Source organism: Vanellus vanellus, assembly GCF_965231255.1.
Source record: "Vanellus vanellus genome assembly, chromosome: 9".
Classification (NCBI taxonomy): domain Eukaryota; kingdom Metazoa; phylum Chordata; class Aves; order Charadriiformes; family Charadriidae; genus Vanellus; species Vanellus vanellus.
Window position 1 is genome coordinate 12,026,983 of NC_138914.1, and position 17,431 is coordinate 12,044,413.

The 17,431-nt window shown below is 46.2% G+C and overlaps 1 protein-coding gene across 1 annotated transcript in view; it reads right to left on the bottom strand.

Moving 5' to 3' along the window:
- PLXNB1 (plexin B1) overlaps window positions 1–16,080 on the bottom strand; it is a gene marked incomplete at its 3' end in the record, with an annotated part of 68,966 nt that extends 52,886 nt beyond the window's left edge. Inside the window, exon 1 of the mRNA XM_082487743.1 lies at window positions 16,059–16,080. The remainder of the gene's footprint in view (window positions 1–16,058) is intronic.
- Between the last annotated feature and the right edge of the window lie 1,351 nt (window positions 16,081–17,431).

A 17,431-nucleotide genomic window follows, 5' to 3' on the forward strand; every position in this document is an offset into this window, starting at 1 on the left:
CATTAAACTGTGCTAACCCTGCGAGTTACATAAAACCTGCACCTGGAACATAACACAAGGGCTTATTTTGACACAAGGCATTCACCTGGCTCCAGGTATTACACCTGCAGTGCTTTTAGAGACAAAATGTAGAAAGAAATTTGGAATTTTATTCTTTACCCCCACTGTGGACATGTGTAGGCCTGCATTATTTTTCCCCTGAAAGCTCAGATACTACCAAAACAAGAACCCAGTTGTTACATGGTTAAATACTTCAACAAATGGAGCATACATACCTAGTGAAGAAGAGCTCAGCATGCAGTGGGAGACCTCTCAGAAACAGAATTGCAAGACAACAAGATGCAAGGCCAGAGAGCCATTTGGACTACTCTTTCATTGAAATACCACATTTGGAACTGGAGCTGGAATTTGAGGCAGAGGCTTTACATCACATACGAAGGAAGTACATGGCCCCAGGTCTAGAAATATGCAACTTGCCCACTATTCTGACCACTCTGCAGAGAGCACACTATACAGAACTGCTTGCCAGGCGTAGGAAGCAATGAGAAAAACGTCTACAGCCAAAACACACCACAGTTTGGAAAAACATCCTCTCCATCTCCCGAAAGTGAAAGTTTCTCCTGAAGAATTCTTGCCTTGCACACAGCACAGCCATTGTATGTTTATCTTTACTTTGAAAAAAGAAAAAAGTGGTGGTCCACAGAAAATAGGCCAGAAAATCAGCCCCTACACTGCTTAAAAAGGAGGGGAGAGATGAGGAGGGAACAAGTAACACTCTCCTAGGTAACGCCGAATTGCTACTCTGGCTGCACAAGAATGAAGTAGAGCGCGACTCGGTTAATAACCATAACTCACATTTCAGAAGTTAGTTTGTTCAGCCATGATCTTTCACACTTAGAGGTACTAAAAAGCCTGTCCTCTAGTGCCCTTCTGCTGGAGCACTTTTTCAATAGGATCTGGACAGAATCAGCTTGATATCTAAAAGAATACAGCATGCAAACCTCTGTCCTCCCTCTTGTATTTTATTTTTTCTGGATCCATGCTTTCAGGGTACATAAAAGACTGGCCTGAATTCAAGTCATCTCAAGTACTTACTCATTCTGTATTTCAAACAGCTTTGATTTAGTGGTTTTACTTGAACCACCCAGAGCAATGCAAAGCTGAGGAAACCAGACCTGCCAAACTTTGTACATATGTTATACATACTCAGGATTTATTCTTGGAGGTTCCAGATTGAAACAGGTTTTCCAAAAATTTGCTCTTTACCATCCGAGAGTTCAATCCAGGTCTACTACCGAACTGAAACCACACAGGCTGAACACACACAGAAGTCTGGGCTAGGGGTTGCTGTCTGGCTTTGTTCATCATTTTTATGTCTATTGAGCCCTCCTGCTGCTATAGCTGCAAGTCCAACAAGCAGGTATCCTTCTAATGAAGGGCTCTTGTACTCCCAGAGCTCTAACACGATACTCCTCTCTCTAGTGCAAGAGTCAGTGACTCATCTAAATCAGCACCTAGTGTGCAGGTGCCAGGGTTTCACTCCCCAGCCAGAACTTCATACAGATCTGCACATCTCCAGCAGCTCATTCAGTCTGGCATCTCTGCTGTACCACCCTACATTTGATATTCAAATTCCCACATTCAAATTCGACACGTTCACTTACAGAGCGCTTCACCAGGCAAACTGAAATAGGAGTTGCAGCTATCCTGTTTAACAGGAAACAGCCTGAAAGGAGAACTCGCTTTCAGGGAGACATTTCTTCAAGGGTCTATAGCTGTCAACACCACAGAGCTCAGCCAGCACAAAGCAGCTCATCACACCGCATGGTGATTGACAGCCAGATATGAACATCACCCCTGCTCCAGGAGACTGTCTTCAGATTTGGCAACACTCACTGGCCCATTTCTGGCCATAGATCACCATCAGAAAGTAGCTCTTTCATTTTGTTTGTTTCCATCATTCCCTTGTACAGAAAATTCAAAGTTTAAAAGTTATTTTTTAAATTGCAACAGAGATGGAAGTGCAGCACCAGAGATGCTGAGAAGACTCTTACAAAAGGTGTACAGTGGTCTGACTTAGGCACCACTGCAACCCACAGATCCCAACCAGTCCCTCAAGAAAGGGGGGTGCAGCTAGGGAGGAGACCAAGACAAAGACAAACATGACAAACAAATGGACAGGAAACCTTTGGAGTAAATACATCTGCTTACAGCAGAACTCTACAGATCAAAGCTGCTGCTGAAGAGACGTCCTCCATCCTTTATAGGATTTCCCTACACAAAGGGAACGTTCCCTTTACAAAGGGAACAAGTGCATATTCTCACATACAGCCACTCACTCCTTCCAGTAGACCATGTGCCTGGTGAAACCGCTTGTCCAACTAGTCACAGGTGGTACTGTTCATCAGGTGGGTTCGTTATGCAACAGCATCAAGAGGCTGCCCAGCATTACACTGGCCACACAAACTGAGAAGATCAGGAACACAGAGGAGCCCAGTGGGCTGCAGCAGTCCATGGACGTTCCAGGGCTGACTCCCGGCACGTTTTGCTTACCATTTGGAGTCTTGGGAACGTTGAGACACCTTCATTTCTCTTACTGAGGAGTGTGCCTCAAGCTGGAAAAAACAACATAACATGAAATGCAAAGACTATTTTTCCAATAAATTAAATCTCCGTTGCACTTGACTCCCGCTGTGGTTCCCTTCCCCCGAGAAGGCAAGGTCTGGCCAGCTGCACAAAGTCCAGGCAGCCCTGGGAAAACAATGGGATCTTTTTCTTGCCAGAACGAGCCTTCCCGTTCACCCTTCTAACCATGGCAGAGAGGACACCCCCAGTGTGTCTGCAGGGGAGAGGAGTCTGTTGGCATAGCAACAGTACACCCTAACTCTCTGCTAATGAACAGGGATAAAATGTTTTGTTCTCATTAGGAAAAATACAGACACATTCCTGATTGGTGAGTAATGTCTCTGCCTCTGGGAGATTAGCTCAGAGCTGTGCAGCCTGAAACAGCCTCAATTCAGCCTACTGCAGTGCTTCCCTTGAACAGCCACTCTCCAAGGACCACACGTCTCTCAAGGGCAAGCCTACAGAGCCTTCTGTAGCACTTTGCCTTCAGGCCTGAGACAGCTCAAGGCAAGAATAATGAGAAGAGGCTTGACAGGAGCAAACCAGAACAGGCACAATGGGAACACACCCCCTGTCCCCACAGGAGCACGGCAGAAAAGCCAGCTCTGGCTGGTGCGTTTGCTGCACCTGGGTCCCAAGCCACCACCACAGCAGGCGAGTTTCTCTTTGTGCATCTACCACAGGTCTGCCTCACACAGTGCTTAGGTAGACCAGGGCTCCGGCTCCCACTCCAGCTGCATTCCACATTGCTGGGCAAGTGAATGGACAGAGCAAAGAGCTGTGGTATACTGGAAAGCAGAACCCAGCGATCATTAAGTGCCTCGCTGACAGCAGCACAAACAAGGGCTGCTGCCTACTAGTCTTTGGTAGGATTTTGGCATCTAACAACAAGTAATCCACCAGGAGGCATCTCTGTATACTTTGGTGTTTGTAGAATATTTTCACAGACACTGTTGTTTCATCACTCATGTCTGCATCTAGGTGCTGACCCAGGCTACTCCCTTGATCTTGCAAGGAGTAAAGCCTCTGCCCCGCAGGCAATACTGCTTCCCAGACCCTATCGCCTCCAGATCCTTCTGCCACAGGGGCCAGCACAGCAACTGGGAGGATCACAGCCTTTGCAAAGAGGACCTGGGATGGGATGCCATGATACCCCGTGTACAACCAAAAAAACAGTCTCCAACCACACACTTGCCATGCTTTTTGGCTTAACCTGATCTGCACAGTGCAAGCGCAGCCCAGCAGAATTAAACCGTGGAATTGCACTCTGAGCCCATGCTACATGTCTCCTCTATGCTTCTACTGGGTCCCATTCACTCACACCAGTTCACCTTGCCCTGAATTCAGAACTTATTGAGAATAGGGACTGCACACCTTTGTCCTCAGAGAGGACTTCAGAGAGCATTTCCAGGGGCTGGATAGGTACACTAACGCCCTTCTCCCTCTGCTGGGAAACTGGTGCTGGCCAGGATTAGTACCACATACGGGGAGATGCTCAGCTCTAAAGCAAACTGGGATGTGGCAGAGCCCTCTCGCTCTCCCAGCCCCCCCGCACTGCTGAGGGAGAAACAGTGGATTCCGGCTCTGAGGCAGCCACACGCATTGCTCTGAGCACCAGCTCACTCCCTTCCCCGGCCCCTCAGACTTTCACCTGCTCTTCCTCCTCTTCCTGCTCCTCGGGGCTTCAAACAGCTCAATTCAGCAGCCCAAAACAGGGCAGGAGGAGAAGGTCAGCATCAGGAAAGAAGGGCCCTGCTATCTTACATCTTTGAGAAACTTGCACGTCCTGAAGGGAACGATGCTCCTTCAAACGCTGCTGCTCTCGCTCAGCCGCAAACCTGTGCTGTGATCTGCTCATGGAACTGCTGTGACTTGATTTCTACTTTACATCCTTCCAGCTGAGAAATAATTTATTTCAGTCCCCTAGGCAGGAACTCGACTGCCTGTAAAACCATCTCGGTCTGCCTAAAGGAGGGAAATAAACCTGCAACCTTACCCAGTGGCTGGCCAAGCAGCGACAGACCCCAGCCTTGGCCGGCAGCCCCTGTCCAGCCGTGCAGTGAAGCTCAAATCCCTCCCAGCCCAACACAAGCCCGGAGGGGCCCTGGGTGCTGTTTTCCAGCCTCCAGGCATTTTACTTGTTCCAGGCTCAATCCCTCCCCCCAGCCCTGGTCAGAAAGGAAAAGCCGTGGGAATGGAGCTCAACACCCCGAGGTAGGCTCACCCCAGCCGCTGAGGAGCACTTAACTCCCTCTGCGCCGGCAAGCAGCCCTCCGCAGGGACGGCGGCCGCAGGGACACCTTGCCAGCAGGCCCTCCAGCAAAGCCTTACAGCTCCCGGACTGGCCCGGTCCTGCTCCCCAGGCTGCTGCGTCCCCGCATTGACAGGCACTGCCCAGGGGTCAGCTGGCCCGCACCAGGGCCCGCAGCGCTGTGCCACGAGCGGAAGGACAGCCGAGGGCAGACCTGCCATTCGACCGCCATGGTCCCCCAGGCTTTCCCAGGACGCCCGTGGCTCCTACTGCCCTACCTTTCAGCATCTCCATCCTCCACCAGCACACAGAGAACCAGCCCCGAGAGGAAAGCACACTTTCCACGCTCCCGGCAAGTCCCAGAGGCTGCCCACTTAACAGAAACATATCTTCATCATTGCATCAAAGCACGTTTTCTTCCTTTTGCTCCGCATGCTGCGGTGCGAACGCCGTGCTGCTGTACAAAGCAGCCCTCACTCCGCGCAGAGCGCGCGGTCAGCAATCAGCCGGCATGTCAGGAGTTAAGTTAGCATTTCCATTCTCCTGACCTGCACCAACACTGGCTGAATATCGAGCTATTCTTTGCAGCTTGATAAAGCATGAGAAAGCTGAAGGCCTCACACACTCCTCTTTTCATGGCTTGGCCCGCTGCCCACGAGCTGTCACTCCCTGGCACCCAGGGCAAAGAGAGAGAAGGAGGCCAAACTGCAGCCAGCTGCAATGAATCACTCGCTCCCCCCAGTCCCCTCCTCCCCAGGGAGCCTGGATCCCTCCTTCCGGCAAGGGGATAATGTCTGCCTGGCTACGCTGGCTTCTTTCACAGAAAAAGCCATCCTTTGGGGGGTGGTTGGGGGGGGTGAGGGTCCTATTGCAAAAGCTGCTGCCACAGAAAAGCGCAAAGCGGCTCCCAGCAAGACCAAAGAACGGGGATTTCTGCTCCGCTGCTGGATGGGAACGTGTTCCTGCAAGTGTTCAGCACAAACACCACTTAAAAATCTGATGTTGGCCATTTGTCTAAATTGCAGGAACTTCTGGAGGAAGGCTGAGGAATAGAATCCAATTTGAAGGAGATTGCTTATCCCTTCATGCCCCGCTTGTACAATGCTTACTTTGGGGACTGATTCCCTTTGCAGTCCCTTCCTAGCTTCCCCCCCCCCCAACATCCAGACCAATTACTGTGTCTCATCCAAGCCCTTCCAACCACCACCATCCCCTCATGTTCATTTTGATGGGTTCCATCATACAAACTGCTTCCCAACATCGTAGTTCATTCTTCATTTTTAACATGGAGCAGCAGAGAGAAATGTATCCAAATCTCAGGGTCAGTGGAGTTCGAGACAAAAAAATGCAGCTGAGAAGGCACAGGAACACCAAGGTCATCATGTGCCTCCCTTGCGCTACAGGCCCAAGTTGCAAACCCCTTGCAAGGTAAAGATGTCGGCTCTTTGCTTTCTGAGGAAGGGGATAATCATTGATAAAACATATACAAACTCAGCCCCTCAGCCTAAGCATGAACTAACCAGTGGCACACGGGTGCACATGGCATTTGGGATACTTCCATCCACTCATCTCTGTCTCCTGCGGAGAAGTTGTTCACGGCACAGTAGGCAGTCCCTGCCTGAACAGTTGCATCTCTCTCCCAGTACAGAGAAAGGAGCTGCAAACTGCAATTTTACTGGGAGAAGGGTTTAACCCCAAGCCTGGCAAAGGCAAAGTCTCTCCAAGGAGGGAGGAGAGGCTGCCTTCCCTCCAGCACCCCTCTTCCCCACTAGCAAATCTGTAACCTTCCCTATCCCAGTGCCTCGCACCCCTAACAGCTGTACAATGCTGTCTACCCTTCCCTCTGTAAGGCACCCGTTTAGGCTCCAAGTTCAGCAGACCTGTCTGCTGGTAGTGCGCTTCAAATGCGGGCAATGCCAGGGCAGGATTAGATACATTTCTCTCATCTCTCCCTGCACTTGTGGCGTGATGAAGGCAGAGCTGCCCAGTTCCCACCCGGCAGCCAATGCCTATTCAAACAGTGAGAAACGCAGCAACTTTGGTCGGGTCACCCAAGCAATCTACAAAAGGTTTCTTTTATTATTGTTGTTGTTTGGGTTTTCAGGGGGTTTGTTTTTAAAAAATCTGGAACAGCACAAAATAAAATGTAAATCATGAAAAGAAACACTTTCTCTCTTTTTTTTTTTTTCTTTTTTTTTTTTTTTTTTTTTTTTTAAACAGAAGTGGGAAGGACCTTCACTATTCCTAAAGCTATTTTCATCACAAACTTAACCGAGTCTTAAAAATGCTCTTTCAGGGACACAGACTGTCAAGAATCACAAGTAACCACATTCAATGCCATTTTATCACATACTCTGTCAAATGACACACTACATATGGATTTACCCCTTACGATACATGTATAGCAGTTTGTAAGGTTTCTCTTGTGCTCCTATACATCTACATCAATAAGTGCCTCCTCCACAACACCTGCAGCTATAACACTAGTGTATTGAAAAGATTTTTACACTGAGCATCCATAAGTTAGCAAGCTCTGGAACTCAGGCTACCCCTTGTATAAATCAAATACAAAATACTCCCTAACTGTACAGACACACACACACACAGAGTTTCGCTGTGGGAATGCTGGCTTGTTCAGCATCACCCTCCTCTGCCAGAAGGATGTCTAAATGCAAAGCTTAATAGAAACAGTTAATATCCCGAGTATGGCTCTGAGCCATCTGAGCTCTATGTGTAATATAATCGGGTTCATAATGCTCAGAATAGCACTCTGGAGTCCTAGTACAGACTAAGACCTCACTGTATTAAGCGTTGTGTAGATAGTTGTAGCGGTGCCGTTTTCTCTTCTGTAAAATTACTGAGCACCATATACAGGAACCAACCGTAACCCATATTTTACAGAAGTTAGGACACAGGAGAGCAATGTATACTTTGCAAATGTCTTTTTTTGGCAGCTAAATCAAGTTAGTATTTTCACAGACACACCGGGGGGAGGGAGGGAGAGGAACACTGAAGTTACTCTCTCTCCCGAGCAGACAGGCAAAAACCCAGTTCAGCCAAAGCTCACTGAGGCTCTTTATGTTCCTGTTCAGTGACAGAGGTCACTTGTCAAAGGCTGAACCAGATCTGGTACTGGGCTGCCTGTGAAGCACACTGGCAAAAGGATCTGAGCTATACCCTTCTCTGCAGTTGTTTGCGTTTCTTCAGGAACACCAAACGCCTGGAGTCCGTCCCAACACTCTTGCACTGCCTTTGCTAAAAACACACCTTTTAGCTCCAAAGTAAAATCTGCCTTAAATTCCTCATGCTCTGAAGAAAGGAAGCCCGTACACAGGATCTATGAAGAGGGTAATCGCTCGTGTTTGCCAAAACACTTCATTTACGCAAATTCTAATTCTTTTGGCATAGTTTTCAGGATATTTTCCTACCATAAATACAGGTTAGATCCACATTTGAGCTGATCATTCTGTCATCCTTTCCAGGTTCACATTGCGCAGCAGGCGCTGCAGCCTGCTCACACTTCCCAAGCATCCAGAAGTCACAGCTCTTCAATTCATTGATTTTTAAGAGGCATCAGGTCACGCTGTCTGGCCTTCAGCTGATCACAATCCACGAGCTTTCTGAGCATTTCTGGCTTAGGAACTGTATGTGTTTGAAGTGAATAGAGACTAGATGCCTTTTGGCAAGACGCCTGAGGCAAAGGTCTCAGGAGAGAAATCCACCATTTCCCAGGCTGATACAAATGGACAAGCATCCCCTCGCTTCAACTTTTATTCCCTATTTGTGAAAAGGCTGAGGGAGCTGGCTATTACAAGGGGAAAAGGGAGAGCTGTAGCATCTAACACAGCTGGACTCAAAAGAAGTATCTTACAAGAGGAAACAGAAGTAGGCAGCTGAGTACTTAAAGAGAGAAGCCCTCTGCAGAAGCACGGCAAATACCACAGCAGAATCATCTCTCAATATAGTTTGCTCCTTGAGATCTGCAGTAGCCTGAATGCCCTGATGCAGTGAGAGAAAACGCCATATGATGGGGAGCAGGAAGGGGCTATGTATGGGCATAAGCAGGAGGAGGCTGTGTATGAAGAAGGATGGTCTCCTCTTGGCTAAAAAAAGCCGTGGCTTTCAGTGCTGTTTTGCCTTTCCTCTGCTGCACTGTTTCCCAGCGGAGAGGAATCTCGTCAGCCCATTGCAGAGTGTGTGATCAGAACCCCTCCTGCCTGCGGCCCCTGGGATGGGGCTCCCCAGGGACTGCTCAAGGGATAAGGGACAGAAGCAAAAAGGGGCACTAAAAATGTGCCTGCCAAGACTTGGGTGCCAGCATGTTCTCCTGAGCTCAAGAGAACAAGCAGGGAGGCAGGAAGAGAAACTTTCACAAAGCTGTTTCTTAAATCAGATTTACAGGGATACAGTGAAACAGGGCAGGGTCATGGGTGAGGGGAGACTGAACAAGTTAATAGCTAACCAGACAGACTGCCCTGAGAGACCACAACCTACACCAGATTTTCACAGGGAAACACCAAATCCCAAACTGTCACCTGCAGACCAACTGGGAACTGCCGCTGTCTCTGCTCTTTCTGTACCATTGCAAGGCAATCAACTACAGGATCACCCTTCCCCCCTGAAGTCCTGTTCCTCTAAGGGGAGGTCATATTTAAAACTGTCTTCTCTCTTTTTTGTGTGCTATGAGTGATGAGAAATTGAAAGTCTGGGCTTCGGCAACTAAAGGAACTACTGTCAAAGCATTACTGGAGATTTTTGCCAGAACAGGCGAGAAGAGCCTTCCAACTTCTTGAAAAGGTAGTGCATACAAAGGCAATCCAGTGCAGAGCTGCAGGGACAGCAAAAATGGAAGTCCCACTGCCTAAAGTTGTCAATATGGGAAAGAGGATGAAGCTGGCTGCTGCTTTACCTGTAGTCACTCAGGAGAAGAGCCATTGAGACCTACAAAAATTTCAACGGTCTCATGAAGAGCAGTTTCAGGGAGGAAGATTTTTCATTAGGACATTCTTGTCTATTGGTTGAATAACTTCTTTGTTCCAGACTACAGCTTAAAAAAACCCAAACAATGCCTTCCTGCTATTGCTTTGCCATTGAAGACATTGTCATTGTCACCTTTCAGATGTGTAAGCATAAGAGACAGCAGCAGCTGAGCTGTGGTAATTAGGAGGGAAAGATGTGCAGGCCTTGTCTCACATCTTTCTGTTAAGATGCAGTTTACACTTTGGCAGGTTTAACAGTCCCCAGTGAAAATAAGCCATCTGCATCTGCTCCAGCAGCCCATCCTTGTTTCTGAACCCTTCAAAGAGTTCTGGAAAAATCAGCGTTGCCTCCTTTACCCTGCTTTCTGTCAGACCCAAATGCAGTCACAAAACCATTACTTCTCTTATTTACAGCAATATAGGAACACTGGTTCTAGAACTGCTTGCAAGACATCTACTTAAAAAAAAAAAAAACATTTCCCATTTTATTCAAGCATCTACCAAGTTCAAAGTTAGATTGCTCTCTGTACTTGCAGCAGAGAAGCTAAGGAGCACGGGACCAACCTCATTCAATTCTATTCACAAGCAACCTTCCTGAGGAAAGCCAATAACTTTCGGAGAGTCTCTGCAGACCTTGCTCCACCGCTTTGCATGCTGAAGAATGGCTGGTTGGGAATCCTCTTTTCATTCAGTGAGCACAGACCCAAAGGTTTTCATCCCTGTGAGCTCAGAAATTTCCATTTCCATTTGAGAGAGACATTTTCCTGGCAGTTCTCAAAAGATGCATTTGTAAAATAGGAAACAACCTCAAGGAATGCTAAAGCAAAGGAAAAAAGCTGTACGTGGACAGTCTTTCTCCCTCAGCCAAGAAAGGAAATTCCTTCTCAGTACTGATGCCCCATAAACACGAACCTACTCTGCAACTACCAAATACTTGATCAACACAAAGAGACCGGCTGCCCACCATACCCTGCACAAACTCCCAACGTTTTCCTACATGTTGGTTTCAGAACAGCTGGGGCAACAGCCACCAAAATCTCAGAAGAGAGAAATCAAGTCTAGAAACATGTATTGTGTGTGCATGCCAGACAAGAAAGGAGAATAAGGGGTGCATGTCAGATGGCTAGGACAAATTAGAGAGATGTGAAGGTATTCCAGTGAACTCACTACAGAGAAGACACACGTGTCAGTAATTTTTAGGCTTGTAGTCCATAGACTTTTGTTGTCTACGCAGGTAATTAAAAAAGCAAATCTATTGCCATATCTCTACAGGAAAAGTTTAGAAGTCTGCAAATCCAAAGAGGTTGAAACTTGCTTCTTTCAAGTGCAAAACATTCAGATGGCCCAAAGCCAAGTCCCAGAAAAAAGCCCTAGTCAGTAGCTCAGGAATGCCAGCTCTTAACACAAACCAAAAGCATACAAACCTTCTGGTCGGGCAATTCACAGTACCATCTCCCACCAAAAACTCACTTAAAATTGCACTCTTAAAATTGCAGCTATCGTCCACCTCCTTGATTCTACGCCAGGGAAACCTAACCAAAGTCTCACTTTGACACCTTCCGAAGTAGTCAGCTGAGTGAGCTCTTTTTCTTACCTTGCTTTGGGGAATTCCTGCTTAGCGTCTCTGTAAAGAGAAACAAGAAGGCTTCGCGCCGCATCAGGCAGGATCCCTTCCATCACTCCCAGCTCCTTAGCAAGGGCATTCCTGAGGCGCAGTGTGCCCTAAAAAAATCAACACAACCGCTCCAGGTTTCCCCGGCAGCTGGAAGCTGGAATTCTGCAGTGAAGGCAAACACCTCCCCAGCTAAAGCAAACACAGCCAGGGAGCCCCTGCTGAGCACCCACAGCTACTGTCAAAAGCAGGAGGAGAGAAAAGGTGGAGATCACAAGGCAGAGAAGGTGGGGATCATAAGGCATCTGGCTGACAAAAGGCAATCCAACTTAAAGATGGAAGATGGCCATGGGTCCAGCCCTGACCTAGGCATTCCTCTGCGCAGGCATGTGCTTGCCAAAATGTTTTATCGGAGCAAAACCACAAAACTTTGCTTTTAGAGCAATGACCATCTTGCCCCTGACACGGATGGTAGTTTTGCCTTTAAGAGCATTTATTTTAGCATTTAGGAGACTCACGCAAAAGACCCTGCAAAAGTACAGAACAAAAATAGCCCAGTCTTAAACAGCTTATAGCTTAACTCTAAAATAAACGAAGACAAAGGGAACAGTACTGATCAGTATGAGCAGCAGTCAGCTCAGCAGAACAAGACGACTGCTGTTTCCAGGGGTGAGGGAGGTGTTTGGGTTGTTGCTTTTTTTTTTTTTTTTCATTTTAAACTACACAACAGAAAAGACCTGATGAAGGATTTTTGAAAATAATTATTAGGTGGGTTGGCAGACATTTATGGGCCAACCACCTCTCACACAGAAACCAAACCAGTGTTTTTCAAAAGCAGCACAAGGAAACAACAGAGGCTAATGTTACCAGACAAACAGCAGCAAGAGCCCAACTTCCAGCACTAACATTTGCTAGATTGCATACAAAAAAACTAGATGGGCTGCTTCAATACCCTATTTTCAGTTGCAATTGGCGAGTAAAGGAAGGGAGTAGCCAAGGCAGGGCTGAAACTGTGACAGTAAAAGAAAAACAAGAGTTGAGTGCCTCAAGTGCTCTTATAACAGCCACAAACCCATCAATACCTTAAAAATAAATCTCATTTACTAAAACAAAGGCATCTTCCTCAGATGCACACTGAAAGCTGGAATAAATATCTAGATTTCAACATCTCCTGCTCCCGGTAGTTATGCTCTCCCACAGGGGTTTTCCAGGGAGAGCCTTCAGTGCATGGATGGGAGGTAGCGCAGGATAAGCGTGAACAAATCCCACTTACGTCAGACTTGATCTGTACAGCAAACCCAAGTCTTAGGGTTCCACGGCATCATGTGGAGCCCTCGCTTTGAGACCGCTTTAAGGCATATTTTTCTCCCCACTCCCTTGAAGAACCACTAGATCCCAGTCTGTAAGCACACACCGCCTTTAAGAGAAATCCCGCTCTACCTACATGTGGTTAATTGAGACACACACCCCCACCAGGCAGCTAACAGTGCATAGCAGTGGTGGAAAGCCAGCAGACCCATCAGCAGGTGAGTGCCAGGAGCTCCCCGAGCATGGATCACGCCCCCCAGCCCCCAGTAAACAAGCTTGCAGATCGCTGTGCGAGATTCAGCCTGCAGAGCTGTGTGCTGTTTGGGAAGACCCTGAGTGGCAGCAGGGCACTTAGAAGCCCTGGGTCTCAAAAAAGGAATGAGACGAACGTGTTGGGTGAAGGACTCCTACATATGTATAAGCAGAGCAAGACAAACACAAAGGAGGGTGAGGGCAGGGAGCGGGGGGTGGGACAGAGAGACTTGTCTCCAAGCCTTGTGCTTATTTTGACCTTTCAGTTAAAGGTTCTCCAAAAAGGCACTGTTCAGCCCCAAGCCTGATTAGACGTCTTGGGAAAAACAGAACACAAAGCATCACACATGAATGAGCACAGAGCCAAAACACAATCTTGATATTCCCACCCGTCCATATGGCCGAAAGAAGCGAAGCTCTTCAGTGCAAACATTGGCAGCAGCAATATGAAACTAATGTGTTAATTAGCAGACTTTGCAATCCAGCACAGGACAGAGAATGCTGCTGTTGGCTATTATATAGTCAATCAGAAGCCAAACAGCACAAGTACCACCTTAGTTAACCCATTCAGAACAAAGTTAATAATTTGCTAATTGAGGTTTCTGGAGTAAGCAGATCAAGGTCTGTTTTCCAAACCTCTTTTCTCAGGGATATCTTAAAATGTATTTGCTATGGCAAGCTCTCCATCACTTGCAGCTCTTCTCTTTATTAACACTCAGTCACAACTTAGATGTTTAGCTTAAATTCAGGGAAGGCCACTGCCTTGCTTTACACAACATCAGACTAAACGAGCTCAGCGATTTGCCTGGCCTTATAAAACTGTTAAGTTTTCAGCCTGTAAACAATCACAAGTTATTCTGAAACAATCATAGGCTAAACAACAACATTCACCAGATTTACTTGTACAGGATTTTCACATTGAATACACGAGAAGATTAATGAAAGTAACTGAAATGACTTAAATGCAATTGGAATTTAACACTGTTCCTTGGGGCACGTGGATTTGCACGACAACTGCTTAATAAAACTCTACTTTCCTAGAAAGTTTAATCAGTAAAGTAAGTACCACAAGACAGGCCAGACAGATCAGCAGAACGGTGAAAGAAATATTGTGAGAAATATAAAAAAATATTTCATTCTCAGGAAACACCTGAAGTACAAACCTCAAGTTAACCCTCCTGTCATGAACAAGATTCTTCATACCCAGGATGTACCACTCACGTTGCATAAAACATTTAGACATGAACAAGGTTTGGGAGGAAAAAAAAACAGGGATGAGGAACACAACTGCATTAGTCTTGGGGTTGTTTCTAAAGCAAAGAAAACCAGAAATCAATTGTAGCAGGACCAGTCAGAGTCACATAATTTAAGGTAAGACCACTCTGACTTCCCGCCTAACACACAGGCGCTGTTCCATTTTATCCACTCACACCTCCACAAAACCCATTAAGTGGTTCTGTGAAATGTAGTGGTTTATGGCATCTAGACTAGAGGTCTTTGGAGGTCAAAACATAAGTTCAGTACCCTCCTAGTAGTTTGCTCCAGTGGCTCTATCATTCTTTCTGGCAGCAAGGCCAGTCTAATTTCTTATTTGTTTGCCTTCTGCCTTGAGCCATTAATTCTTTCTCTGCTGGATTAAAGAGTAGCTCCTCAGAGTCAATTATGCACGTGCTTTAACCAAGTAACCTCTCAATAGCTTTTTTGGCAATCAGCAGATCAGTCCTGTCAGCCCCTCATTACAAGGCACCTTCTTGAGTGTTAGAACAGCTTTGAACATTTTTTTTTTTTAATATCAATTTGATTGCCATCCCCACCACCTCCTCCCCCTTCTTCAGGGTCACTGCTTTGGTGAAGCACACAACTAGTGAACGATCAGCGTCTCTGGCACACAGAAGTCTATACTTGCCTGTATCAAAAGGATGTTATTTCACTAGACCCGTTTTACAGCATAACGGAAGAGCTACAGAAATCATAGATTGCAGAGATTGTATCAGTTAGCTAAGAGTCAATTATCTGACTTTACTGAGTGTAAAGAGCTCCTATCTTTCTTAGTCACCTTTTAATCCTTTCTCCCAAAGCACTAAGGAGAACTTCACTACCGGATCCCTATTCTACCAAAGATTTACATACTATTCAGAATCTTCAAGCAAGAAAATCCCAACAGACCTGTCATTTCCAGCTATGGTTTTGAATATGTCCTCAACATTGTGTGCTTCTCTGCTGAATCAACATTAGCAGTGGCTTTAGCTTCATTTCTAGAATACTGGTGAACTACTGAACAACACAAGGTATAGTACTGATGCTCGCTGAAGACATCTAGTAGGAATACCACTTTCCAACATGTCCCCAGTAACCCGTGATTTCAGATGCATCAGCCTTTTTTTTTTTAAACGAAATAATTATGAGGTATGCTGTTGATATTGGCACAGATCAATTATTCATACCATTGTACGGCTCCAAGTCAAACATCCTAAGAAACACATTACATGAATATAGTCACCTGCTGCCCTGTACTCACCTGGTTCTTTCCAGCTGCTCTTTCTTACTATTAACACAACCAAACCCTTCAGAGGTATATATCCTCTGAAGTATACATCAAAACCAATAACTACCTCTCTCAAATCTCCCCAAAGACCTGAGTTATTCAAGATCACTGCACGAAAAGCATTAATCCCTTGTAGATGTTAATTAGGCACTCCATATCACCAGGACTAGTACCTCCTACTGCTTCTGCTCTAGCAGGACGCCCATTGAACTTCCACCTCCAGCCAGCATTCCATTTAGTGACAGTTCTCATTTTGTGGTGTGTGTCAAATGCACACCTAAATTTGCAAAGAGCACAAGGCAGCATGCTTATACTCTGTGTGCAAGCAGGAGCCCAGGCCAGGGTCTGGGGGCAGGTCAGTGTGACAGCGGGAAGGGCACTGCCCTTTATACCATGCAGAGGAAAATAATTCCAAGGCAATAGTGTAGGATGAGACAGGCGGTTTTAGCAATCCTTAACTTTGTATTTTCAGAGCAAGAAACTTACTTGCCATTGTGAACCTCCAGCCCAGCTACCAGGGAAAGCTAATAGCTGGCTGTCTATCAGAGACACTGTCCTCTTGGATGAGATCCTCAACATAGCTCCAAGAAGCAGGAACATGCAGCCTATGGAAAACTGGTGGTGAGGCAGGCTACCCGTCAGTTTTAACAGCAGAAAGTCTGCTCATATTTATGCATGACCGCTCAAGTAAACTGCATGACTGCTTTTGTTGCTCTGCTCTCAGCGATCTATTCTTTCAGTAGGAACACCAGGAGAAAGTCACGCTGGGACTGGGCAAGGGAAAAAACAAAACACCCTGTGGACATAGTGACTGGGACAGGAAATTCCCCTACAAATTCTGTAAGTTTATTTGCAGTGATGGTTTGCATTGACTTTTCTAACAGCTGTTCGGGACACCTTCACACATCAAAGCCCAAGCCACACCACAGTAGTCATTTTGACTAAATCTACTTTAGAAATTGATTAGACCATTGATTTTTTCATAGTTTAGATAGAGACAGAGTGACCTTTCCATCCCACAAAAACCGAAGGGAATTAACACATGTAAACAGTCTTCATCTTAAAGGAAGTGTTTTGCTCTCTTAGAATTAAAGTTCTGTAATACTTTTTTTTTAATTATTATTATTCTCACAGTTCCCAAGAGATCAATTCTGCTTTCCCCACTTGAGCTTTTCACTTTTCTGTCCAAAACAGGCCAAAGGTACAAGACTTCTCAGGGCATATACAGAACAGCAGCCTAAAGACAAACAAAAGACACAAGTCTTCCTATAGGTCACTAAGTGGTAAAAAAATCTGTACCAATTTGTAGAGTAACAGTTCTATTTCAGTCAAGTGAAGCAGCATCACAGAGGACAGTTCTCAGTAAAGACAGCAGTTTCATAAGCACAAAAAGTTTAAGGCTTTCTCTATACAGAAAAGAGGTTTCTGAGATGTATTCTTCATTACAGAGTGGAATAACAAGGATGCTCCATGTGTTTATATTGGTTGAAACCATTTCCCTCATGAATCACTGCACGCATTTCATTGCTACCTGCTTAAAATAAACACATCGCATTTTGGGCAAAGTTCCATCATTAGGACCTTGTGCCTTCTGGTACTTCCTACGTGATGCACTTGGGGATGCAGATTACAATCCTAGAGCTGAACAGCCAGATGTCATTTGTGTTTTGATGGTCCAACAGGCTCTGGCAGCCTGCAGAGAACACGGAGCCTGAATTGTCACTGCAGCACCGATTAGGATGACACTGTGCTGGCAGCAGTGGGAGGAAGGTAAACAGATGCGTAGATCCCAATAGCTTTCAGACGTTCAGGAGGCAATACAGGCAAAGGAAATGGATGAAACCTCAGAACTGCAAGTG